This window comes from Sorex araneus, chromosome X, assembly GCF_027595985.1.
Source record: "Sorex araneus isolate mSorAra2 chromosome X, mSorAra2.pri, whole genome shotgun sequence".
Classification (NCBI taxonomy): domain Eukaryota; kingdom Metazoa; phylum Chordata; class Mammalia; order Eulipotyphla; family Soricidae; genus Sorex; species Sorex araneus.
In genome coordinates, this window is record NC_073313.1 from 10,260,486 (window position 1) to 10,287,569 (window position 27,084).

At 43.5% G+C, this 27,084-nt stretch overlaps 1 protein-coding gene and 1 pseudogene across 1 annotated transcript in view; one reads left to right on the forward strand and one right to left on the reverse strand.

The window, feature by feature from the left end:
- The window catches only part of MID1 (midline 1), a 144,019-nt gene that overhangs the window by 62,870 nt on the left and 54,065 nt on the right, over positions 1 to 27,084 (reverse strand). The gene's annotated exons all lie outside the window — the stretch shown is intronic.
- LOC129400148 (protein phosphatase 1 regulatory subunit 14B-like) lies at positions 15,834 to 16,610 on the forward strand (annotated as a pseudogene).

Sequence of the window (27,084 nt, forward strand, 5' to 3'; positions counted from 1 at the left end):
TCTACTACAAGAAGTTTTCCACAGTTTTGCTATTTTATATGTTACACCAAAAGAGCTGATTATTTGACTGGATGTCATTTCTTCTGTGGGTTATTAATTCAAATATGGTATAACTGTTAGTTTTGCATAGGTGTGTGTGTGGTGGAGATAATTTATTTTGTTTTCATCAAATACATATAGACATTAAAGGGACTTAATTACATATGCATGCTAGAAGTCTGACTCCATGAAATGATCTTCAGCACTCTACAAACAGGTGCTGTTTCTCGAAATTCGCTCGTTTAATCTGAGCTGTCTGCAATGCTGAGAGGTTCAGCACAGAGTGTGAACATCACCAGGCTGTACACGCACAGAGCTCAACAATCCTTAGGTATGTCTTAGGGCACATTCAGAAGCAATTCTCAGTGGGGTACATCTGGCGTGGCTCATGGGGAATCTGGACTAATGGACATTTTAGAAACCCTCATTTTCCCCATTTGGTGCGCTTTAGGGAAATGCGTTAGCCACCTTGAAATATTCAGAATTAACCCTTCTGATTCCTTCTCTATAGTGGGCAGGCTGGCTAGCACGAGCATTCCCTGCTCACATCCAGATGCTAACTGGCAGTGACCTGAGCACTGATGCTCCAGGGAAAGGAAACTGGCCATAGGCTGAGCGGGAAAGGGAGGTGCAGGGGTTGCACAATTCCAGAGGCAATCATTCACTCTGAATCCCCCCTAAAGGTGCTCCTCTAAGCACCCCCACCACACTGGCCTACCTTCAATGCACTCTTGAAATCATATCATTGAACTGCCACCACCACCCCCTGCCAATGGTTTAAGACTCTAACCTTGTCCTTGAAATCAATCCCAATGTGGTTAGAACCCTAAGAGACAAATGCCTTCATTACACATTTGCCTGGAATAGGCCCTCTTGGCAAAAGCAAACCCACCCACCCCCATTCAAATGAAGGTGACATTGAGAAAGATTCTATTTTTATTTGATGCTACTTTGATCTTGTTATTGTTTTAACGCAACAGCACTATCCCCCTATGACTAAGATGCCATTTTTGAGACTGTGTCCCAATTGAAAGGAGTTAGTGGTTTTATGTCCTAATCCCACTAGATTAGCATAGAACACCCTATGCTGTCGCGTTGGTAACAGTCCCATCTCATGGAAACATAAAGCACCGAAAGAAAAATCCCTTTCAGTTTTCCAAGGGCCGGAGCAGCTGCCACACAACTGAGCAGCAGGTCAGCTGACAGCCTGACTGGGAGGATGAGGGCATGGAGAAACCTGCATGCCACGGGCTCGAAGCCATGCCTGGCTGGACCATCAGGTGCACAAAGAAATATGAGGATCAGAGGGTCCTATGGGTTTTATTGCCGAAGGCAGCTGTGATGAACATTCCAGACCCTGGGACAGAAGTCAGACAGAGCTGCCAGAAGGAACAATGAAAGGGACTCTAAGACTTGAATTTGTCTATAAAATTGAGCCAAGAAGAACTGAATAAGAGTGTTACTGCAATTCATCTAATATGTTTATATGCAATTTTCACCCAGAAGACTCACACCAGAATCAAATATTTGTGGGCCAAACTTTAGAGGATGAGAGAGCAAAGACGCACCAAGTTCCCAGGGTCTCTGTCTGTTCCAGAGAAACTGAAGTATAGAGCAAGATTTCTTGATGCTTAATATGCTGCATTAATTTCCTATTTGGGATGAAAACTCTTTAAACCCCAAGAAGAGTGCTGCACAAGAATTAAAAGTGCACTTGGGAAGTAGTAATGATAGTGACAATACAGGCTAGAAGCTGTATGTAATTCAGCACAGACTGATGTGGTAGAAAATGATTTGGCCCAGAAGAGATCAATTCTGCAGACTGAGTAACTATCCAGATGGAATTTTGCTGGATTTCTGCTATGGAATAATAATAATAAAAAAAACAGCACCAGGAAACCTTATGATAAGCCCTATTTACACGAAGGTTCTGAGATTAAGAATGTTGGGCAGGGCAACAAGGTACCACTAAAAATGGTACCATGTGGGACCAGAGAGGTAATACAGGTAAGGGACTTGCCTTGCTCACGTCCAGTGCTGATTCAACCTCTAGCATCACATATGGTGCTCAAGCTCCACCAGGAGTAACTCCTGAGCACAGAGCCAAGAATAGCCCCTGAGCATTTCTGGGTATATAACCCCAACTCCTACCCCAGACCCCCAAATGACACCAAACTGTGATAAGTTGGACCAATAAAAGTCTTCTTAGAAATACAGCACAATTTGGAAAGGATAATAAAAGTGCCCAGTAAAGCTGCCCATGCTAATGGTTAACTTTTGAAACTGCAGAAAGGAATTTCACTCTGAAGAGTAGTACACACGAGCCACCCATCGGAAGACATTGGTGAATGGCAGTCAGCCTCCCACCTGAGCAAAACCATCCAACCAGGTGAAATAATTCAGAGCTGAGTTTCCTAATGTGGGTGAGAGCACCGAAAGAAAAATCCCTTTCTGGAATGCTGGAATGACGGGGGCAGTAGTGGCTTTGGGTACATTTGTAGGGTGCATGTGTGTCCACTTAAAGAAGGTCAATTTTGGGGGTGGCATTGCATACTTTTTTTTCTGAAAAGGTGGCAGTAGGCCAAGGAAGTCTGGGAGCCTCTGATAGAGGGGGGTTAGTTTCTAACATTCAGAACTAAGGGTACGGAGGAAATATTCCCAGAATAGAAAACCACGTCTTTTACACTTACTACTTTTGTATGTTATTGGGCATTTTCTCCATGGAATCTATCTTCAGCTTCCTGGCTGTGTAGCACTGCACTGTAGCACTATTGTCCCATTGTTCATCAATTGGCTCAAGTGGGCACCAGTAATGTCTCTATTGTGAGACTTGTTGTTACTGTTTTTGGCATATCGAATACCCACGGGGAGCTTGCCAGGCTCTGCTGTGTGGGCGGGATACTCTTGGTAGCTTGCCAGGCTCTCCGAGAGGGACGGAGAAGTCAACCCGGGTCGGCTGCGTGCAAGGCAAATGCCCTACCCACTCTGCTATCGCTCCAGTCTGTATTGCTCCTGGCTGCATAGTGAAGAAAATATCAGTTCTTGCCTCCTAGATCAAGTGCGTGCCCAGAGGACATGGGCAACGTCTGGAGACATTTTCAGCCAGGTGGTGAAGGGTGAAGTGCTCTGAGTACCAGGATTCAGAGTGAATGATCGCCTCTGGAATTGTGCAACCCCTGCGCCCCCCTTTCCCGCTGAGCCTATGGTCAGAGATGCTGCTGAGCAACCTGATACGTGCGGATAGCTGCTGCCATAGTGGAGAAGGCCCACGTGTTCCTAGAACTGAAGCTGAGAAAGCCTGGACTGTGGTGAGGAGTGAGCTGGCACGTGCAATGCCGTGGAAAATTTCTCAGCGCACAGCAATCACTCACTGAATGTTAACTCTCACGAGTGTTAGTAAACTCTTTATCTGGATTATTCGCAGGGAATCCAAACTATAAGGGCTAGGTTCAGTTAGGTGAGGTTCAGTGAGTGCATGCTGATTATCCGGGGACTTTCTAGCACAAAACAAAAACATTTCTCTCCTGATTTCACCTAAAACACTGGCTTTGGAAGGTCTGCGGACCAACTCAAAAATTATGATTGTTGTTTTTACTATTATTTTGTGGTACTAGAAAGAATTTCTGGAGGTAGGCTGATTTTAATTTGGTTTAATTTAATTGTACTTTACTGGCTTTCTGGGCCACATCCGGTGGAGCTACATCTGGAGTCTACAACTGGAGTCTACAACCAGATCTGTGCTCAGGGAGTCATTCCCGTAATGCTCTGAGAACCCTGCAGTGCCGGGGACCAAACCTGGAACTGGGGTGTGCAAAATCTGCACTCAGAGTTATTGCTGCAGCCCTGGAGTTGGTTTCCAATCCCAAATGCACTCCGTAAAGGCTCCTTCCTGGTGCAAATGACAGAGGGAGCAGACGAAAGTCTTCCAGAGCACAGAGTAGAAGCGCAGGAACGGCTGCGAAGGCGAGCCAGCAGAGAGTGGAGCTCATGGGCCACAGCGTCCGTTTTGCAGGAAAGCAGCCACAGACAATAGGTAATCCAAAGGGCACGGCAGTGCTCCAGCGCAACTTTCCTTACAAAAACACACGAAGAGCCAAATTGGGCCCTAGGGTCCTACTTTGCCAACCTCCAGCAGAGAGGAAAAGATCCCGGATTTTGCAGGTGTGGCTAATGTGTTGGATTTCTAAGAGAATGTTTCCACATTTGTATATATTCAGTGAAATTATTCAAACATTTCTTTGCACACAGGACTGTCTTAAGAAGTCCTGGCTTTCCCGGGGCTGGAGCAGGGAGGATAGCACAGATATGGCACAGCGGGGAGGGCGTTTGCCTTGCACACGGCCAACCCAGGCTCCATTCCCAGCATCCCATCAGGTCCCCCGAGCACCGCCCGGAGTGATTCCTGAGTGCGGAGCCAGGAGTAACCCCTGTGCATCACCGGGTGTGACCCAAAAAGAAAAAAACAGTCATGGCTTTCTTTATTCAAGGCCTGAATCATTGCAATGAGCACCTTTGCCTCATTTCAGTTAGAAAGTAGAAATACACACGCACTATGGCTTTTCTGCTCCTCTCGGTGATCTGCCTCACATTTCTAGCCAATGCCGTCTTTCCCATGATGCCTTTTTCAAAGCACACACAATGGTCTTGCATTCCTGGCTTTCAGGCCACAGCCCTTCCTTTCTGTGCTTAATGGTAACTGTTCAAAGCCATTCCAAGCTGAAGGTGCCACTAATAATTCATTCAAAACCAATAAGCCCCTCCCTTCCTCTCTCTCACAAATTACACACTGTATAAAACAAATGCCCCGCTCCCTTCTGCACGCGCAGTGAAGATGAAAATCTATGAACCTGTCATGGGCCCTTGTCTCTATCAAGTCTTTTTCAAAATGTGTTAAGTCATTTTCAACAAATATATCTGACCAAAACCAGCTTGCAGCTGCTGTGGTCAGAAGGAAATAGGACCTGGCAGAGGAGGACGTTCACTGAGTGCCATTCACTGAGTGCCGGGGGATGCAGGTGACGGGTTTCGGGGAAGGGAAGTCATTTCGAATGAAAAAAGGAAGCTTCTAGCCCACAAGCTGTGCCATTAGTCATTTTCAGTCATACATGTCATTTCTCAATAAATGACCTTTTTTTTTTAAAATTCAGTTCCGTTGCCATGATTCCTGAATGGTGAGGGACTGGAAAAGTACAGAGTCAGACTCCTACTATGGCTGGCTTGACATGGCCAGGAGAGATGCCATCTGCCCCGCCGCAGACTTGACGGAAAATACAGATCGGATCCCTGGTTTTTCGATCAGATTGACAAGACTTAAACTTGGAAGTACAACTGGAAATAAAACATTTGTGTTTGCTCTATTTCTCCTTTCAGCTGTGGAGCCATGCCAGAGGGTGCTCAGGACTGTGTCCAGCTCGGTGCTAAGGGGACGGTGGGGTGCTGTGATGGAACCCAGGCCTCGGCGTGCAAGCAGGCACTCAGCTCATTAGCAACTGATAAATACCTTTGCCTGGCTGTTGTCATTTGAAAATCCCGGCAGAATCTGGTAGGATAGTGTTGTTTACTCAGAACAGGTGACACCCAGTGGTGCTCTGAGTCCACCCAGGGCACAGCGGTGGCACTGGGAAAGGAGATCTAGGGCGGGAGGGACTCAGGCTGTCCAAGGCCCGTGCTCTTACCAATTCTGCCATATCCTGGGTCCTACAACTGATATTTAAAGCTCCTGAAATCTGCAAAACACTCAGTTTTCAACTCGCATTTATTTCCGTACTGGGAAGAAGAAGAGAACTTTGAGAAATTGAACATGTGAGCCCCAACCGGGAGCTGGCATTTTATTTTGTAGGGAGTTTTGTGATTCTCTTCTTCTCCGAGCAGGACCTGAGATCATGCTACCAGAACAGACTGTTGCCAGGAAACACCATTAAGAGACCCAGTGAACGGAGTCTTTCCAAGACCACTATGGAAAAGTAAGTGGAGATAAATCCCAATTAATTACTCCAAGAATTAATTTGCTAGTTAAATTGGGGGTCCTTCTGGGCCACAGTGTGGACATCTCCAGCCAATGGGAAGGAAGAACAGTATTATGTATTAACCCCCACTGGGGGCTGAGGAGTGGGTGGCTGGTAACTTCCTTCCAGAATTGACTTGTCTGTAGGGTAGGAAGGGGGGGTGACAAAAAGCTTCCAAGAAGAGTGTCAGCTGCCAGTTCCCAGGCCAGAGAACACAGGCACAGACTGTGTTAGAGAAAGGAACTGTGATCAAGAGGCCGCGGTCATTATCACTGCCTTGATCTACCTGCAGCTCCCACGCCTGGTGACTCAGAGCAGACCTAGACAGAGCCAGTTTCCAGCCTGACCTCGGTCATTCTTGACTTCGGGCCACAATCACCTGCACACATTCCTTTGCGACTGACTGGAAACAGTGCAAAACTTGAGTAATGGCAGGCAATGTTTCCTGGAGAAGAAAAAGCTGGAAACCCAGCGAGTCAAACTCCACTACCTACACTAGGTCTTCACTTCAACATCGAGGAAAGTCGCACTCTTTTGCTGAGATCTGAGTGTCAACAATTTTCTGCAGCAGAACTGTAATTTTGCAAAACTGCAGTTAGAGATGACTCAAGAAATACTCCCCGCCCCCCGCATCCCACTCCATTCTCTGAAAGGTCAAGCAGTATTTCTCAACACAAGCTGACAGATGTTCTAGACAGATGTGTGTTGTCACCTTTCTATCTGACACCAGAATATGGTGCTTCATTTTGTCGGGCTGGGGGTGGTGGAGAGAAGGCATCCTGCCAGGTATTGGAAACATCACTTGCTTTAATTTTATTACGAAGAACAAAGCTTTCTTCTTATTTAATAGAACCCTTACAGGCGGGCCTCATGGGCATACTTCTCATTTTTTTGAGACCACAAACAAGAGAAATTGTTTAACGCCATTTCATGAAAAACAGAAGGAAAGATCTGTTCTTCGGCAAAAATGAAAGCAGTCTTTTAAGGCATTACGGGAGCCTCACTCCACGTTAGCATCTGCACATGATCTTTTATCTGGTCCTTTGTGGCCAGCGTGTACCTGGGTTTCTATTCCTTTGTCAAGATTAGATGGAGGATCTGGCAGAGACAGGAGGGACAGCACCTTCCTTTGAGACAGCAGCTCTGTGGTATGCTTCAAGAGAGGCACACATTTTCATTCAGCGCTTAGTGAGATCCAGTCAATAAACGAAACATTCAATGCCATTCATGCTTCCCAGATACAAGTTTATCTCTCTAATTTTACTAGTTTCCATGCACCTTTGCAAAAGGCTTAGCAGCTTAGGGGGAGCAGTGAGAGAAAATGATGATGTTCTTACTTCCCCACGAAGGAGGAAAGGGCCGATGTTGCCTTGATAAAACACAAAATAATGATATAAATTTCTTGGGTACACACATTGTACAAGGTGAACCACTAGGACCTGTGGTCGAAACAGAACTTTGTCCTCTAGAGAAAATAACGTCATTAGATAGCAGTTAGTGAACATGTCAAGTGCATACATAAGTAACTGCCAAACCAAGGGCTACTGAAGGTCTGGAATTGTGTGGTCCAATATGGCAACCACAAGCCACATGTGGGTTTGGAGCACCTGAAATGCAGCTAGTCTCAGTTGCAATGCATATGGTAATCATTTTTATAAAAAATGACACTCTGAAATGATCATGTTTTGAATATATTGGGTCAAAGAAAATGAACTGATTAAATGAGCTTGACCTATCTGCTTTTGTACTTTTTGAAAAACTGTGGTTACTTGGAGATTTGAAACTATCCATGTTGCTCCCACTATATTTCCACTGGACAGTGGGGCTCTAGAGGATTTCAGAAATGTGACAAGTGGGAAGAAGCGGGGAAAATTTGCTGCTAAATATGGGAGCAGGACTAGGCCTTGGAGATCACAGAAGGCAAGAACGGAGTAGGAAAATACAGGGGTGAGGAAGATGGGCAAAGAGTACTGGGAAGGCAGTGAGGAGTTGCGAGTTCATTTCTATGATGGGCAGACTACAGTGGGCACGAGTCTTGAATTGTTTATCTGAAAGCAGAGAAAGAAGCACCAGAGCAGTCATGTCTCAGTGACTGTTGTCACATGCCCTACTGGGGTGGATAAGAAAAGTAGTTTTTCATATTTTCCCTCAGGTGGAGTAGCAGGGGTCCTCAGACTGGCAGATGAAAGCCACAGAATTAGAAGGCACTAGCTATAGCTGATCACACCCTCGGCCTCCCTGGGGCAAATGGTGAATGGGGAGGGTTAGCTTTGGGGAACGATGTCCTAGACGTTATCTCCCGATGGACCTTGTGGGCCTGCAAGCTCCCGTCTCTTAGGAGTTTCTTTTACAGATGTGTCCACAGGGCAGGTGAAGGTTCGAAGGACAGATGAGGGGAATGAGAGGGGGGAAAGAGCACTGTGCCTTTCCTGAAAGGACATGGAAAGGGAAATCTAAGCTGGTCTGGAAGAGAGAAGGAAAGGTCAGGGTGTCAGAGAGATGCTGAGGTCCTCTGTGTGTGTGTGTGTGTGTGTGTGTGTGTGTGTGTGCGTGTGCAATTGAGAGAGAGTGTTAAAGAGTGTGTGCACGTGAAATTGAGAGTATGTGAGTGTGAGTGCATGCGTGTGTGTGTATGTATGTGTGTGTGTGTGTGTACATATGCATTGATCTCAGGGGAAACTGATCTTGATGGCCACTGGCCATTTTATCTCTTACAAAACAGAAGGAATGGAAAAGGTATCCAAGAGAATCAAAGGGGAAGGGGGAAGACTATGATCCCCCTCAAGGGTTCAGCGATGGGCCAGTGGAAAGGTCACTCATCCTGGCTTCTCTCTGATCCCAGGCCCAGTGGCAGATTCAGAAGCAGCGCCCTGTGTGCTGCCTATTCTGCTGGAGTCCAGGGCTCGGGGGCTGCTAAGATCTGCTAGCAAAGACACTCTGTCCTATGTAAATCTTCTCCGAAGAAAATCCTAGATGGGAATGTGTCCGTCTGGATGAGAATTTATCTGACACTTATGCGAATGGTCCTGGGACAGAGGGAGGAGTCAGTTTGGTGTTTCATGGGGAGCTCCATCCTGCTTCACAGGAGCCCGGTGACCAGGAGAGGAAACAGGTATGCACTTCCCATGAGGACTGTTCAAGAACTACGTTATCATCCACAATGCAGTGCAGCATTTCCTTTTCATTTTTAAGTTCAAATTATCTCATTGACACATTCATAAATGCAAAAATTGTATAAAGCTATGAATGATCACTCTCAGGAGTCCTCAAATCAACGTTTAATGAACTCGTTCAAGACTTATTTCCACCTATAAATTTGATGGCTAAGTTCTTGTACATATTTTTCAATTGAGGCACTATATAAAGAAAAATGCATAGTTCTCTTGGTGGGGAGGGGCTGGGGGGCCATACCTGGGGGTACTCATGGATTACTCCTGGCTCTGCAATCAAAGATCACACCTGGCAGGCCCGAGGAATCATATGGGGTGTTGGGGATTGAACCCAGCTGGGCCACATGCAAGGCAAGTGCTCTACCTGCAGTACTATCGAGATGGCCACCAGGAGATGAATAATTCTTAAGGAACAATTTAATGAATTTTGATAACCCAACTAACTAACAGCTTATCAAGATATAAAACATTACTATCACCCCACAATGTATCCTCTAGTCCCTCTACCAAACAATTCTCATCCCCATAGGAAATCATTACTCAATTTTTAAATGACCAAATACTTGCAACATTTTAACTTAATTATAAAGGTAAATTTCATTTACTTTATAAATTTTTTAACTAGCAAAGTAAGATTAAAAACTCTACCAAGTTAAACCATCCCAAGTATTTAAGCAGTTCCTAGAAATTAAAATAAATGAAACTTAGAAACAGTGAAATTCAAGTTCTCTTGAACATTTCTATACTGGGTTGAGTCTTAATTACTTTACATTTTCAACTTATAAACACATACCTAAACAAATTAGGCATTTTGCTTTGTAATCTCAAAGCTAACATGTAAAGTTTCTGTGGTATCCTAAATTGAAAAACAAAAATTTGATTCATTGAATGTTAATTAGGTCTTCATTCTTTTTTTTGTTTTTTCAACGGAACCTGGAAGTTCTCAGCGATTTCTTACGACATTGTCCTCAGGGATCACTCCTGGCAGGGCTAAGGGGACCATTTGGGGTGTCAGGGATTGAACCCAGGTCAGCTGCATGCAAGGTAAGCACCTTCTTCATATTTATAGAACTATTCTCTAACTTCTTGGGAAGGAGAGAAGGAATGAACGTCAGTTATTAAATAAAGCTAATAGATAATTTCAAAGAAGCTGAGGGATGTGACTCAAAGGGTAGAGTACATGCCTGTTTGCACAAGGCCCAGACTCAACCCTCAGTGCCTTCTCCCTCCCCAATCCACCTAGTCATGTCAGGTGTGGCAACAAACAACAAATATTAAAGAGAACAGTTGCAAGTCAGAGAATAGTGAGTTCACAAGACTGTAATGTCCACTGGCTCGAGTGGCTTCACAGATATGACCCTTATTATAGTGGGCTGGACAGGGCTTCCAACTTCTCAGAAAAATGAACTTCTTGCCATCAGAATTACCCCAAGAATTTAAGTTTATTTACTGCAAAATTTCTATTTCAGTTCTATTACCTGGCTTGGGGAACTACAATTTAGTAAGCCCTTCAGGTGCTTTACTACTTGAGGCATTAACCTATTTCTTTTATTTGTTTTTTTTTTTGTTTGTTTGGGTCTATATCTTGCTGTGTTTAGGGCTTCTTGGGATTAGTACTCAGGAATTACTTCTGGCAACTTAGGGGACCACATGTGTTGCTGAGGCTTGAACCCAGGTTGGCTGTATGCTAGCAGATTCTTTTTCTTTCTTTTTCATTAATCTCAAGAGATACTTTAATAATTGACAATTGACAATGTAAGCTAAACTTTTTACATCAGCTTTTAATTATAGACAAAGGAATCAAATACAACCATGAACTGACAGGCAACGTTATCTGCATAAAAAATCCTGGAATTGTCTTCACCCGGGCAACACAGAGGGAGGTGGGTTGAGTTTCCCTCCATGCCCCAACAGAAACCTGGCAGCCAAAAACCTCCAGAACCCAACCACACAGCCATGCTCAAGGCTGCTCTCCACAGGCTCGGACGAGCAGAAAACCCAGATGTGTGGGACCTGTGACTGAGATCTCCAAGCTTGCTCAGAAAGGGTCTGGGCCTCCTCCCCCGCAGTTCCTCCTCCTCCCCCAGTTCAATTTTCCAGTAGCTTGGCAGTCACACCCACAAACTGCCCCGGGCACCATATAATCTCATCAGTGGCCAAGATCCAGAGACTATGAAATAAAGCTCCCAGAAGGGAGTGACACAAAAAGTCCTCGGCACATGGCCGCAAATGCAGCCATGTGACCTCTTATACTCTAGCCCACTGATGTACCAAAAGTAGCACACATTTGTTTGGGTTTAAGATATATGTTTGTAAGCTCTTATACAAGGGCTTAAATGGCTCCATCATGAAATACAACAATCTTCACACACTTTCCTCTTATGGTGGTGGGAAGGTGCATGGCGGTGGGATTGGTGTTTGAATATTATCTGTAATGAACTATTGTGAACAACTTTATAAAAATAAAATAAAATTTAAAAAAATCAGGAATGAGTTATATTTTGATACCTGGCCACTTCACATTGTTCCATATTCTTAAGACTGATTTCCAGTCACATGTCTACAAACATATGAATGACACTGACCTCAACAGGCTACTAAGATCATTAAATCAGGCTACAATAGAAGGAACTTGTCACATGGTCATTGTTTTGTCACATTTTCATAAGCCAGGTCACTTTTGCTTTCCTTATAGTACAGTTATGCCTACTATCTGCAAGGATGGACAGTGAACCATCTTTCCAAGTCATATGTGAATAGACGAAAGGCTTCCTTGAACTCATTGTAGCCCAGTTCGGTCTAGACCTCATCAGAGAATGAGGCTACTATCACCTTAGATATGTGTAAACCTGATGTTCCCACTAGTACAAATCCTTGTAAAAGCACAGTTAAAATGCTGCCATAAATTCCTAGGCTGGGAGGTGACCTTACTTGGTCATAAAACTCTTTATTTGTGTCACTCCTCTCTGAGTCTTTTACATTCTGTGGTAGCCTCAAGCTTTTTGAATCACTGAATTTAAAAATTCATATTTTGCCTCATGCAAAAATAACCAGTGCTACAATTGAGCTCTTGTTAATGAACATTTTATATGCATGACTCAATTATTTTGCTTTGCAGTCTGAAAATTAGAACAAAGCTCTTTAGTTTTCTCTACAATATCGAGCAATTAAAAATAGAAGCCAGTGGAATGAAGGTAAAGGATGAAGCGTTTGTTTCTCTCATAATCTGTAATCATCTTATATGGAGATCATTTACAGCTGATTGTCTCAAGCAATTCTATAGCCAATTACTGAGGGAAATCATTTACACTCGATATTAAGACCCAGAAACAAAGGAGGTTGGTTCAGTAACAAAAAGATAGATTGACAGTTGGGATCAAGCTGGTCTTCGAATGGCGTGAAGAAGAGCAGAATGAGATCCAATTTTCTGGCAGTGACTCCTCCTTGGAAGATTATATCTTATATCGCTTAACCTTGGATTCATTCAACTCCCACCATGTCAGGTGCAAGCTGAGGGATAGTGAAGGGAAGTGGTCACTCTGGAGGAGGACTTGGTGCTGAACAGAGGGAAAGTGAAACGCATGATACCTTCTTAGCAACAGTATTGCAAACCACAGTGCCTAAAGGGAAGAAAAAAGGTAAAGAAAACAACAGCTGCCACTTAGGCAGGTTGAGGGTCGGGAGGGAAACAGGAAATTGGTGGAGAAAAGTGGGCACTTGATGAAGGGATTGGAGCCGGAACATTGTACACCTGAAACTCGACCACGAATAACTTTCTTACTTTGTAATTCCCAGTGATACCATTAAAAACTAAAATTTGTAGAGAAAAAGGCCAAATTTGAAATTTGTCCTAACCTTGTTTTTTTGTTATTTTTGAGTCACACCTGGTGATACTCAGGGGTCACTCCTGGCTCTGCACATGGGAATTGCTCCTGGCTATACTCAGGGGACTTTATGGGATGCCAGAGATTGGACTCACAACAGGCCTTATCTGCTGTACTATCTCTTTGTGACAAGCCAGCAACATCCCTGCTGCTTTGGTCAAGTAGGCAAGTATTTTAAGGCAAGGAGGTTGTGTGCAGAAACCATAGTAAAGTACAACAGGAAAACCACTTCTCTCTTCACTTTTCTTGCTCAGCCCAATCCCTGTTCTCCTCAAAAAGGAGGGACTATCCTCAGAGGTACAGATAAAATATCATACTTATATCATATATATAATCCAAGTCACATGTAAGATTCTGAATATAACCCAATAAGCCATGCCATTCAAACTGGGAAGTTTAGCACAAGAAGAAAGGCGCTTGGTGATGCTTTAAAAAAAGAGGTGAGACTTGGAAATGTCACTCTGAAAGTAATTTCAAGATGCTGGAAGATTTTCTTCTGATATCATCTCATTATTCCTCACAGAGGTAACAGTATCCAGTCCCCTTTATGAATCAGCTTTTAAGGCAAGAGTATTGAACCTTAGAAGAGACATTCAAGTATGTACTAGAAACTACTTTACTAAACAGCTCAATTTAACATGGAGATAATTTGACTTCGTAAGCTTCCATGTTTAGTGAAGTCAGTGAAGTACACTGGATACACAGCCATTATATACATGTAGAAGTGAAAAATTTGATCTTCACAGGAAGATGAAGTTCAGCACACCTGAGACATTTGCTTTTCCTTTGTTTTGAGAATCCTAAGAATTGAAATTGGCTCTCAAACTTTACTGTGGTGGTATACCACAATCCAGCAGCTAAAGGCCAATTAACTGTATTGTACCATCACATTAGCGTCGTTTTTAGTGACCACATGCAGTGATGCTTGAGGGCTGCCAGCAATTTCCAGGGGGCCCTGTGGTACGGGATTGAACCCAGGGCCTCATACAGTTAAGGATGTGCTCTGTGGCATATGACCTTATCTCTGGTACCTTATTGTCACTTTAGCGCTGTTGACGAGAGAAATGGATGCTATACATTGCCTGGTATGCTTTAATGAGGCCCAGAATTTCACTTCAGACCTTGAGAACATTCTCAGAGGGGCTGAGAAGGGAGGGTGAGGGGGTGGATGTGACCATTATTTGCAAGTCACAAAGGATTATGACTTTGGACATCTATGATGGGCCTGAACAGCTCATTCACGATTGGGCCCCAATCTTCTAGACAGCCTGGGCACTTACACACTAGACACCCACGGCACAGCTGGGGTTAAGATGCTAAAGTTCACCTAATGTCTCAAGACCAGCATTTCTAAATCAAGGGGACTCCTGTGGGCCCTCAGGATATTCCAAGGGGGTTACACGTGAATCATGTAAATCATAAGGGGCATAATATAAAACTAGGGGGTAGTCATCCCCCATTGTAGGATAATATAGCCTCAGGTAGTTTAGGTTTATTGGGTTACTCCCATCACAGTGCTCCCATTCCTCTGTGTTTATTTGTAGCTTCTTTCTTAGTGTTCTGTTGACTTGTATATATTGTTTTTCTCTTCTCCTTGAATCCTCTGCATAGTTTTTTCAGAACCCTGTCTTTTTGTATGGACACAGGAAGACTTAGCAAATGCTATGCTTTTGTAAACTGGGAGTCATTTGACTCTACATGATATTTTACTCCTGGGCATCTGTTCTCTTGACCTAAGCCTCAGCTGCTCTTACTTCCTAGCACCCCCAAAAGCAGGGTCCTGACGAGGGACAAGACGGACCCAGGGCAAGCGGTGAGTTGTGTGCTACCCTGGCATCGAGATGGGCCTGACCAAAGTGCCTAATGCTTAACTATAAGTTAAGAGCTTGGTCATGGACAAATGCTGTCATGATCCAAACAGTAAGAACTAGATTCGGACCCTGCTAGGGTTAGGAATGATTCATCTGGCCTGGGTGCTGTAGTCTGAGTCTGTGGCAAGATGTTGCCAGGAGAGCTGTCTTGCAAGCTTCAATGTATCTCTTGCTTTGTCCATACAAAAATAACTAGTATTAAGATGTGAATAAGTTCTTGGACTAGGGAAAGGAGAAAAACCTTAAGAGGTATTTTGCCTGCTGACAGTCAGGAGGGGCTTTGGAATGCCCAGCCCTCAGGAAGAGCTTTCTTATGTTGATTTTGCTACCTGACTGTGTAGCCTAGAGGGCAAGGTGAAGAGAGACAAGTAGGGAGAGAGACTAGTGAAGAGGGAGAATCCAGAGTGAAGGTAGATGCAGAGAGAGGACAGAGCTAGGAGTGTGGGAGACGAGAAAGATGGAAGATTGAATAAACGGTAACTAATCAGCAACCAACTTGGTCCTCGTTCTTCCTTTGCCTGTCCTTGGCAAACAGCCGTCCCGATCCAGCCCATACATAGCAATTCCAGAGCACCGAACATGGGCGGTGAGACAGGCTGCCCGCAGAGCCCGTGAGTGCACACGCCTTTCAGCGTGCTTAGTTTTTTTAACACCCCATCACCCATCTATCATCTTAAACTCAGTTGTGTGGTTGCAGTGGGCTCTTCACCATCACCCAGCCTGAAGTCCAGCCTCCACACAAAGGGAAGACTGGACACTTAGCATTTTGACCCTGAACTATACCTTATGACGTTCCTTTAAAATCTCTAACCTCCGGGGAGGGGGAGGGGCGCGGCGCGGCTAGGCCAGGCCTGGGGGCTCAGCATGCTGCAGCTGCCCCTGGGCGCCCCCGCCGCCGCCGCCCTCGCTGCAGAGCCGCGCGGAGCCGACCAGGCAAGTTAACCCCGAGCCGGCGGCCCGGAGCCAGCCGGCGGGCATCCCGGAGGCGGCGCAGGGAGGGGCCCAACGCGTGCACGTGGCCCTGGCGACCGCCATGGTGGACAGCGGCCCCGCGGGGGTCGCGGCGGTGGCAGCTCCGGCCCCCGGGCTGGACAGCGGCAGCCCAGGGCCCCGCGTCTACTTTCAGAGCCCCCCGGGGGCTGCGGGCGAGGGCCTGGGGGGCGCGGACGACGAGGGCCCTGTGAGGCGCCAAGGGAAGGTCACGGTCAAGTACGACCGCAAGGAGCTACGGAAACGCCTCAACCTGGAGGAGTGGATCCTGGAGCAGCTCACCTGCCTCTATGACTGCCAGGAAGAGGAGATCCCCGAGCTGGAGGTAGACGTGGACAAGCTCCTGGACATGGAGAGTGACGATGCCTGAACTACCAGGGTCAGAGAGTGGCTGGTTGACTCTTACAAACCCACTGAGGCCTTCATCTCTGGCCTGCTGGACAAGATCCGGGGCATGCAGAAGCTGAGCACACCCCAGAAGAAGTGAGGGTCCCCGGCCTGGCTGAACAGGGGCACCCACTGGACAATCGCTGCCCTCCCCACCTCATAGCAACAGCAATACCTGGTGCCCTGTGGCTCGGCCTGGCGCCGTGAGCGGGGCCCCCTGTGCCCCTGCGCCACGGGCCTCTTCCTGCCCCCTCGGTTTTCCACTTTCGGGGTTTTTTTTTTATTGTTATTAAACTGATGGGATTTTTGTGTTTTTTTTTTTTAAATAATAATAAAATAAAATCTCTAACCTCCAAACCACTCAGATGCTCTAGTCCACGTGAAGTTACTTCATCCATAACCTGTATTAGAGTTACCAGTGAACCCAGGCCGCACATTTCTACACCTCTCCGTAACTCACTGTAACATACAAAGACAACCTAACTACAGGGGCCTAACCACAAAACAACACACAAGAAACAACTTCAAACTGCAAAGGTCACAATGGTAAAAAAAAATGCAGTAACTCACCAGGCTTAGTGAGTGAATTCTCTAGCCCAGATGAACCAAACAGTAATAATGAACTTTATAACCTCTTGGATAAGGAATTTGCAATGGAGCAGTTAAGGATGTATAAGGAGCTCAAACAAGCAATGGAACACACTGCCAATAACATACAAGAGGATATGAGAGCATAAATAAGAAAAATACAAACAAATGACAGAGCTGAAAAGCTTGCTAAGAGAAATGAAAAACTCACTGGAAGGCAGCAGAGTAACAATTGCTGAGGACAGAATCAGTGAGCTCCAAGATGAGGTGCAGAGAATCTCCAGACAATAGCAGAAGATGGGAAAGAGCCTCAAAATAAATCAACAGATAACAAGAGAAACTTGGGATGAAGACAAAGGAATGACATAAAAAATCATTGGAGTCCCAGAGGGGTGGGAAGAAACCCCTGATGAAGAAGAAACCATCAAAGACATCATTAATGAGACATCCCCAGAGCTAAGAGCACATGGACACAGATTCAAGAGGCCCGAAGGGTACCAGCTAAAAGGAATCCAAATAAAAATACTCCAAGAAACATCCTAATCAGAATGACAAAAACCAAAGATAGAGATAGAATACTGAAAGCAGCAAGATCAAAAAGGAAATTGCGTATAAAGGAGCATCCTTAAGATTTACAGCAGACTTACCTGATTTAACTGTCTGGCCCGGAGACAATGGCAGGGGGAATATAGTGAGAAAACCTCAATGAAATGAATGCCTCACCAAGAACAGTCTACCCAGAAACACTCTCATTTATACTTGAAGGTACAATACATAGCTTCAAAGACAAACAAGTCAGGAATGACACAAATTCAAAGACGTGGTTACAGGAAAAGCTAAATGGGATACTTTAAGACAAAACAAGCCCCTCAAATACCCCAAACTTTTGCAGAAATATGGGACAAAACCCCATAACAATAACCTCTTTCTATGTCAATGGGTGAAACACACCAATTAAAAGACAGAGTGGAAGAATAGATGCAAAAATTAAACCCAACATTCTGCTGCCTGCAAGAAACACATCTGAACAGTCAGAGCAAACACACACTCGAAGTAAAAGGCTGAAAAACAATTCTACAATCAAACAACTCCCTCAAAAGAGCTAGGGTGGCCATACTAGTATCAGACAACATAGACTTCAGACTGAAAAAGGTTACAAGAGATAATGAAGGTCATTTCTTATTGATCAAGGGATCTATAAATCAGGAAGAATTCACACTCCTAAATGTATATGCACCTAATTAGGGACCAGCAAAATCCTTAAAACAACTGGTCATAGACTTGAAGAAAGACATTGATAACAACATAATAATAGTTGGAGATTTCAATACTATTTTATAACCTCTCGATAGATCAACCAGGCTAAAGCTGAAGAACATAATTTATTTGAGGAAAAAATGGAAGAGAGGGGTTTAGCACACACTCTGACATTTCATTCCCCAAAAGCTGAATACATGTTCATCTCCAGTGCACATGGGGTAATCTTCAAGATAGACCACATGCTGGGCCACAAAACATACCTCCATAGAATTGAGAGGATAGAAACTATATCAATGATCTTTTCAGACCATGACACACTGAAAATAGAAGTGAATCATATACAGAAAGAGAGAATCAAATCAAATACCTGGAAGTAAAACAGCTCACTACTTAATGAGTGGCTTAGAAAGGAAATCAAAGAGAAAATCAAAAGACTCCTGGAAACAAACGAGAATGAAGACATGAATTACAAGAACTTATGGGACATGGCAAAAGCAGTGTTAAGAGGAAAGTTTATAGGTCTGCAAGCATTCCTCAGGAAGGAAGAGTGAGCCCACATAAGTAATTTAATCTCACAGCTTAAGATCTTGGAAAATGACCAACAAAAGGAGCCCAAACTAGGCAGGAGGAAGGAAATAATAAAACTTTAAACAGAAATTAACGAGAGGGAAGCCCAAAACACAATCCAAAAGATCAATGAACACAAGAGCTGGTTCTTTTAGAAAATAAATAAGATCGATAAACCACTGGCAAGATTTACAAAGAAAGAGAGAGAAGAACCCTAATAAATAGAATCAGAATTAAAGAGGGGGCATTACAACAGAAACCACAGAAATACAAAGGATTATCAGAGATTACTTTGAGAATCTGTATGTCATGAAACAAGAGAATCTCGGAGAAATGGATAAATTCCTGGACTCCTATGACCTCCCAAGGCTGACCCAAGAAGATTTGGAATATCTGAAAGACCTATCACTATTGAAGAAACTGAAATAGTAATCAAAAGTGTCCCCAGAAAGAAAAGCCCCACATCAGATGGATTCAATAATGAATTCTTCCAAACCTTTAAAGAGGACCTACTCCCAATCCTGTTCAAGCTATTCCAGGAAAATGAAGAAACAGAAGCACTTCCAGTTTCTATGAGGCAAATATAACCTTGATACCAAGATCAGAGACATCACAAAAAAGAAAATTATTGGCAGATATAGCTGATGGACACAGACACAAAGATCCTCAACAAAATACTGGCAAAGAGTCCAATGACTCATCAAAAAGATCATACACATGACCAAGTAGGATTCATCCCAGGAATGCAAGTATGGTTGAACATTTGCAAGTTAATTAACATAATACATCATCATTATAACTATCACTATTATCCCGTTAATCATCAATTTGCTGGAGCAGGCCCAGTAACGTCTCCATTCGTCCTAGCCCTGAGATTTTAGCAGCCTCTCTTTACTCGTCCTTCCCAACAGTGCCACATTAGAGGCTCTGTCCGGGGAGGAAAATGATACCCACCATTGTTACTGTATTTGGCATATGAATACGCCATGGGGAGCTTGCCAGGCTCTCCCGTGTGGGCAGGAAGCTCTCGGTAGCTTGCCAGGTTCTCTGAGAGGGAGAACATCTTATAGCCTAGTTCTCCCTCTCGGATAGTACACCCTATAAATAAAAAATTAAAACCATATTGATCACATCAGAAAAAGCATTTGACAAGATCCAGCACCCAACTATGATAAAAAAAAAACTCTCAAGAAAATGGGAGTTGAAAGAACTTTCCACAGTATAGTTAAAACCATCTACCACAAGCCCACAGTAAGCATCAGTTTTAATGGGGAAAAATTAAAAGGCTTCCTTCTAAGATCAGGGAGAAGACAAGATTGCCCACTCTCACCAGTCCTATTCAATATAATACTGGAAGTACTTGCCATAGCAGGTAAGCAAGAAAAAGATATCAAGGGCATCTAGAGGAGAAAGGAAGAAGTCAAGCTGTCACTATTTGCAGATGAAATGATATTATATTTAGAAAATTCTCAAGATTCTACAACAAAGGTCCTAGAAACAATAGTAAAGTGGTAGGTTATGAAAGCAATACTTAAAAGTCCATAACTTTCCAATAAACAAATAATGAAAGATATTTTTTAAAAAACAAGTACCTCAAATCAGTTTAGCTACAGAGGTGAAGAACCTCTTTAGAAAGTTACAAAACACTGCTTCAAGAAATAAAAGGGGACACGGGGAAATGGAGAAGCATATCCTGTTAAAAAATACAAACGTGCATGCTCAAGGGGGTGATGTGTGTGTTGTTTGGGTCAGTTCTCTCTCTCTCTCTCTCTCTCTCTCTCTCTCTCTCTCTCTCTCTCTCTCTCTCTCTCTCCCCGCTTGTGTTTGGTGCTCTCAAGCCGCTGTGTATGGACTGGATCAGGATGGCTCCTCCTTGTGCTCTGCTTCTATATGTGCCGCTGTGCTCTCTTCTGTCTGTCTCTCTAGTCTCTCCTCTGGTCTCTTCCGATGTCTCTTCTTCTGATCTCTCCCTCTCCGGAGCTCTTCTTGCTCTCACTTCTGACTCTGTCTCTTACTTCCGACTCTGACCCTTACTTCTGACTCTCTCACTCGCTTTATGCTCTTTCTTTCCCCTGCTTCTGGCTCTGCTGACTCCCCGATTCTCTTTTGTCTTTGTGCTCTGCTTCTGTGTCTTCTCCCTGCTTCTGTGTCTTCTCCCTGCTTCTGTGTCGTCTTCCTCACTTCTGTGTCTTCTCCCCTGCTTCCATGTCTTCTCTCTTCCTTCTGTGTCTTCTCTCTTCTTTCTGTGTCTTCTATCTGTGCTCTCTATCTATCTTCTGGCTCCGATGACTCTCTGATTCTCTTTCGCTTTTGTGTCTTCTCCCTTGCTTCTATGTTTTCTCTCCTCACTTCTTTGTCTTCCCCCTACTTCTTTTACAGTCTTGGTTTATATAGCAATCACTTAGGGTGGTGACACAAAGGTGGGTTGAACATTTACAAATCAACAAAGAGGGGTAAGACTACTCCTCCAGGAGATTAACAAAATATCATCTAGGGAGATCACTCCAGATTACTAGGAGATCCGTTTAAGGGCGGGATCTCATCCAGGATATGTTGCTTTCTTCTTTCCTCAGCTAGTAATACACGTAATTAGTTGTAGTAAATCTACTTCTAGTATTTCTAGCAATGTCATTCTGTATGAGCACAGTAAGAGAGATATCAAACTTAGTTTGGTTCTTCCAGAGGACATCTCACTATATATTCCAGACCACTGTCTTCAGGTCAGGTTAGTCTTCCTAACCCCAGCAGGGTTCTAGTCTCATCGTTACTTAAACTATACTACAAAGCAGTGTTAATTAAAACAGTATGGAATGGAAAAGAGACAGACCAGCAGACCAATGAAAAAGAGTTGAATATACTGACAGAGACCCTCAAATATATGATGACTTAATCCTTGGCAATGGAGCAATAAATGTGAAGTAGAGCAAGGTAAGCCTCTTCAGCAAATAGTGATGGGAAAACTGGAGAGCTACACCAAAAAAAATGCACTCAGTCCTCTGTCTAATGCCAGACACAAAAGTCAGATCAAAATGGATTAAAATTCAGATCAATATCAGACCTGAATCCATACAGTACATGGAGGAAGACTTAGTTGGAACCCTCCATGACACTTAAGCTAAGGCATCTTTAGCTTCACATCCAAGCAAGTGAAAGCAAAAATAAACAATGGGACGGCATTAAGCTGAGAAGATTCTGCACCTCAAAAGAAACAATGACCAAGATACTGAGACAGTCCACAGAACAGGAAAAAGATTTACCCAATACCCACCAGATAAAGGGTTAATATCCAAGGTATTAGATATAACTTTTTAAGAAAAAAATCTCCAACCCCATAAAAAATGAGCAGAAATAAACAGAAACTTCCTCAAAGAAGGAACGAGTTGGGATGGGAGATGCATGCCAAAAGTAGATAATGGACCAAACATGATGACCTCTCAGTGTCTGTGTTGCAAGCTATAATGCCCAAAAGTAGAGAGAGTATGGGGAATAATGTCTGCCATGGAGGCAGGGGGAGGGTGGGAAAGGGGGGGTATACCCGGGATATTGGTGGTGGGGAATGTGCACTGATGGAGGGATGGGTGTTTGATCATTGTGAGATTGTAACCCAAACATGAAAGCTTGTAACTGTATCACAACGAATCAATAAAATAAAAAAATTGTATGAAAAATTTAAAAAACGAAATACAAATAGCCAAAATGAACATGAAAAAATGCTCTACGTAAGTCATCATCGGAGAGATGCAAATCAAAACAACAGATATAACCTTACTTCACAGAGAGTGGCACACATCAAAAAGAACAAGAACAACCAGTGCTGGTGCGGATTAGAGGAGAAAGGGACTCTCATTCATTGTTGGTGGGAAAACCAAGTTCTCCAGTCTTTTTGAAAAAAAGTATGGGCATTCATAAAAAACTAGAAATTGAGCTTCCATATGACTCAGAAATACCACTTCTGGGTAAAAAAAAACACAGCAGAAATAACATCTGCAGTTGTATATTCATTGCAGCACTGTTGACAATAGCCAGAATCTGCTAACAACCTGAGTGCCCAAGAACAGACAATTGTTAAAGAAACTCTGGTACATCTACACAATGGAATACTATACAGGTGTTAGAAAGATGAAGTCATGAAATTTGCTTATAAATTCATGAACATGGAGAATCTAATGCTGAGTGAAGGAGAAGGACAAACATAGAATGACTGCACTAATTTGTGGGATATGAAAAAAACATAGTATGAGACTAGCATCCAAGTATAGTAGAAGCAAGAGCCAGCACGAATGGTCCACAGTAGAAAGTCTTCCTCAAGGGCTGAGGGAGAGGGCACTTGGGATAGAGAAGGGACCATTATGACAATGAAGGTTGGAAGTGATCACTCTGGATGAGAGATATGTTCTGAAAGGGGATAAAAAACCAAACATGATGTCCTCTCAGTATCTGTATTGCAAACCATAATGCCCACAAGTAGAGAGAGAGACACACACAGACAGATATACAGACAAAGAAGAAAAATGCCTGCCTTGAGGTGGCGGGTGGGGGATAGTGACAGGAGGGAGACGGATATTGGTGGTGGGAAATTTACACTGGTGAAGGGATGGGTATTAGAACATTGTATGACTGAAACCCAATCGTGAAAGTTCTGTAACTGTATCTCATGATGATTTCATTTAAATAAACTAATTAATTAAAGAAAACCTAGTGGGGACAGTCAGTGAGACAGGGTCATGTCACAAGAAGGAAACGAGGTTGAAAGGGAGTCAGGATTGGGATTAGAATGAGTAACAATGCTCAAGACAAGCAATCATCAGGTTTCCATAGAAAGAGACCTTAGCCATAAAATTATACAACAAATTAATCTAAATTTAAGAGTTCATCTTTCTTTTAACCCAGCACATTTTCCTTTATTAAAAACTTTATAATTAAACATTTTCAGGACATAGTGAATGACAGAGAAAGTCATCTGTGTTGCCAAGTCAATGTTTACCATTTCTTACAAGCTACGTCACTCCTTTCCCTCCCCATTTAGAGAGCTATAAAGTGAAACCTAATTCCCAAAGACTCTGAGATTATCAGTACGAGAGCAACTTTCCATTAACAATAGCCTTGAAGTGGGAAAAACAAATGCTAAAGGGAGCTTTTAAAGTGATTATGGGGCAATAAAGATGTCTCAAAGGGCTGGAGCAAGGGTTTGCCTGTGAGGCCCTGGATTCGACCCCTGGCATTACATGGTCCCCCAAGTATCACTAGGAGTGATCCTTGAACACTGAGTGAGCCAGAAGAACCTGAGCACCTCTGGGTAAGGGCCCAAAACAAAAACAAAAGTGACTGCAAACATGCAACATAATTCCAGGAACCAATGACATGCCTTTAATGAAGAAGCTGGGTCAGAGCAGGTTCTTGGGGGAACTTATCCAAGAACTTTTAGCTTTTCTGAACCACTCTGGGCCTAGGTCACTCCTTCCCAATTTTTCTTTACTATCTCACTGATGACATGTGATTTCCCAGATGAATATCCATTGCATGGCTTGGGAATGTTCTTAATTCACAGAAGATGTGTGACTTTGAAATTCACCAGCGATTCTCAGTATCCATCTTTTTAATAAACGAGGTCCATTAATTTTTTTAAGAAAAACTCTGGGTCAAGGACAGCATGATGAAGACAAATATTTGAATTTGACTAAGAAACATGAAGCTCTGCAACTGACACAGATTTTGGTCATTTCTCCTACTCCTGCACGACAAGCTGCTCCAAACTCATCCCAGAGGGACCTTTCAACTGTAATCCTTTTCTTAAGATAACAAAACATACTCATTTTTCAGAATCCCAAATGCCACAAATAATTTTTAGGAGTAAACCTGGAGTTGTTCTTGCAAAACCTGTAAGTCTGATGGTGTCTCCATTCTCCAGTTTCAAAAAAGATTTGCCACTTACTATCAAAAAGCCAGTTTATTCACTGACCTTCCTTTAAAAAACAAGTTGTGAAAACAATGGATACGGCACGGAGGACCTTCAAACTCTTTTCATTCTAGAGAGAAGCAGAAGTGAATCCCAGGAAGGAGGTGTGGGCTTCTAAGGATGTGGCATTTCCTCAGGAGTCGTGGGAATTCATTGATTTAATGTCTAACAATTGAGAGTTGCCTCTGTGCTTGGAGTTTTTTGAAAGCTCCAGCTGGCATGGGGAGTATTTTCCCCAGGAACATTCAGAGCCAGAGTCAAGGACACCTTCAGGAAGAGGAAAAGGAAGAAATACAGTCTAAGAACCTAGGATGTGACCCAGGGGATTCTTGACCCCTGCATCAATTTCAGCCCACCATGCTGGTGCCTAACATACCTCTGGATTTTACTAGCTTTGTGATGTTTCCCTTTGCATGGGTAATCAGCTGAAACTTTGACAGACACATTATTTTCTCAGTCAGAAATACCACTTCCTAAAAACAGTGATGTCAGCTGTAACTGTGATTATAAAGGTCTTCAGGGTCCTTGAACTCTCACTAAACCTTCCAGCTCAAATCAAGCTCAGATACAATATTAAAGCCCACCCAGCTCTGAGTTCTCCAAAGCTGCTTCCTACTTCTCCCTGTCACATATTTTCTATTTCAACAGAACAAACCACTTGCTTTGTGTACATATACTCTTCAATTTCCATTCCCATGCTTTGGCTTGTCCTGCAAGCAGTGAGTGTCTTTCCTGTTGGAAATATCTCGGTTCTCAGAATTCCAAAGTATATAGCTCATGCCTCTCTTTCAGTCACTACAGCTATCCACTTTACCTTGGATGGTATTTATTCTTTTGTCCTAGTCAAGATAGTAAGCTCCGCTGGGAAAGGTACTTTGTAACACACACACACAGGTTGTAATACACAGAGGATACTCTATATAAACAAAATCAACAGAGGAACTGGCATGATACTTTACCAAAGAATAATAACTGATCACAGGAAAATTTAAAACCTACACTCAGATATATATCTGTGTAGTGAACAGAGCTCATAGATCAATAACAGTCAGAGGGGTTGGAGCAATAGTACAACGGGTAGGGCATTTGCCTTATACGTGGCCATCCAGGGTTTGATTCCCAACATCCCATATGGTCCCCTGAGCACCGTCAGAAGTAATTCCTGAGTGTCAAGCCAGGAGTAACCCCTGTGCATCACTTTTGTGACCCAAAAAGCAAAATAATAATGATAATGATAATGATAATAATAATAACCAGGACAGGAAAGATCGAAAGCTGTATTAAGCTAAATGATCTCAAAGCTGGAAAAAAGGCCCAAAGAAGACTGTGTGCCCTCTAAGTGTCATACATGTGCTGCAAGCAGTGAGTGTCTTTCCTGTTGGAAATATCTCAGTTCTCAAAATTCCAAAGTATATAGCTCATGCCTCTCTTTCAGTCACTACAGCTATCCACTTTACCTTGGATGGTATTTACTCTTTTGTCCTAGTCAAGATAGTAAGCTCCGCTGGGAAAGGTACAAGCCAGCCCAAGGAAAGGCCAGCTGGCTCCTCAGGCAGGAAGCAATCAGAGCTACACTTTCTTTTTACTACTACTCTTTACTACCACTTTCTTTATACTACTTTTACTACTGATAAGCTTTGCAAACTTCAGTATCACTATATCACTGTCATCCCGTTGCTCATCCATTTGCTTGAGTGGGCACCAGTAGCATCTCCGTTGTGATACTTGTTGTTACTGTTTTTGTCATATTGAATATGCTACAGGCAGCTTGCCAGGCTCTGCCGTGTGGGCGGGATACTCTGGTAGCTTGCCGGGCTCTCCTAGAGGGATGGAGGAATCGAACTCAGGTCAGCTGCATGCAAGGCAAAAGCCCTACCTGCTGTGCTATCAGTTTTTTTTTAACCAATCATCCAAGATTGGAGCAAAGTACAGCAGGTAGGACACTTGCCTTCCATGTGGCCAGCCCAAGTTTGATTCCCGGCATCCTGTATGGTAGAGCCAGGAGTAAGCCCTGAGCACTGCCTAGAAACAAAACACAGAAAGACACAATCATATGCAACTTATTTTGGCCACAGGTTATGAATGTATTGCCCTTGGGAGTAAATATTAGTTTAGTTATATTATTCTACAATAGATTTCCCCCATTCATTGCCCGCCCTCACCCACTGTTTGTATGCAGCTGTTTCTGACATCCCCGCCTAAGCTTGATTGTCTGGCTATTCCCCAATTCATGATCTAAATAAGTCTTGACTGAAGACTTGTTTGTTACACGAGAATTGAACAATCAACTCTTAAAAAATAATACTTGGGAATATCAGTGCAAACTATGAAAGAACTTGACTGCAATTGCACAATAGCAGCAAGTTG